Genomic DNA, 1,530 nt, shown 5'->3' on the forward strand with positions numbered 1-1,530 from the left:
ATCACACAGGTCGCTCGCGCAGAGTTTTGTTCGGTCCCCTCGTGACCCCATTGAGCGCGCGCTACCACAAAAATCTCTCTCTCTCTCTCTCTCAGGATGAAAGTTACGTCAAACTGCCTCGCGAAGCCATTGAAGAATAAAAGACCGTCAAAATATTAATAACTGTGTGACGTGACTTCTGCGCAGGTGAAATGAAAATCATGGCATTTGGCTAATAAAAAATGAAGAGAGTATTCCATAATTGTATTCAAGCTTTGCAAGCCGTTTTAGGAGACTGGGGATTTACATCAGTAAATATTTCATAACTTGAAGGCTTGACTACAAAAATAGTAACATTTCACCGTTCTTGCCTACAAGAAAAAATATATAGTTTATTAAATATCTGAAATTAAAACAAGCAAGGTTCTGATAAAACAATTTAGCAACAATAAGGAAACTGGGGCAGGAAAAAAATCTATTCACAGCTTAAATTGCAAAGTGCTGTGCGTCAGTCGCATTCTGGATGCTGACTTTGAGCCATATTCATGTGTCAAAACATGTCGCTCCTTTGAAATCTTTGCAACTGATGTAACAGAACTGCTTATGCCTCTTTCTGAAGGACAGCGAGTTACTTTTGATGGACATCACAGTCAAACTGAGGTGTACTCATCTTTAAAGAAGACCAGTGACATCTTTCAAACTTCTATCACATTTAATGGCTTTTTTCAGTGCAGATGTAAGACATGGATGCAGATTGGCTAGAAGCAGACGAGATGTTTCCTGTTCAAACAGGATCGTTGTAAGGTCCCATCTGGTTGCTTCATAGGGTTGCTTGCGTTCCTTCAGTCTCGGAGCAGCTGCAGGGTGTTTAAGCACTTTATGTCACTATATGGACCCAATTAAAGGAGTAAAAAACTTATTTCCACTGCGTGTGTGTAAACAGTGTGTGAGATGTTGGAAAGTGCCGCTTCTGCCCCACACAGTCTCCTGGGACTTTGTGTTCACTGACATCTGTGTCTCCCTCTCACTCGCTCCAGGGAAAGATGGCATCTTTCGCTTCATCTCACCATCTCTTGCCCCGCATCACTTCCTCCTTCCTTTTTGATTGACAGGACTCCCCTGGTCTCACTGTAACCCTAGGAATACATACTGGCTTTTTTCGCTTGAGTGGTGTTCAACTTTTTATGCAGCAAAAATTATGAATTTTTAGTTTCTTTAAAGAGATGCTCCCCTCCCACCTCTCTCTCTCTGCAGCAGGGGACACTAAAGCCCCAGGGTTCAATCTGGCCCATTTGCATTCAAGGGAGCAAAAGAGGAAAACAACAAGATGTGTTTTCATCTCACACTCCAGTAAACTAAAAAAAATGAAAACAGACTTAGCAAATATGATAATCAGTGGTCTTTGCAAGAGGATTTGAAAAAATCGTTAACCTTATATTGAACTTTGGGTTCAAACAGTGCAAAATTCTTGCAACATTTGTGCTGTAGATTGACAATACCTCAAATTTCACTTTGCAACTCTTTGCAACAGTTACTGTTCAAAATTTTCCG

Source organism: Scardinius erythrophthalmus, assembly GCF_964197995.2.
Source record: "Scardinius erythrophthalmus genome assembly, chromosome: 23".
NCBI lineage: Eukaryota > Metazoa > Chordata > Actinopteri > Cypriniformes > Leuciscidae > Scardinius > Scardinius erythrophthalmus.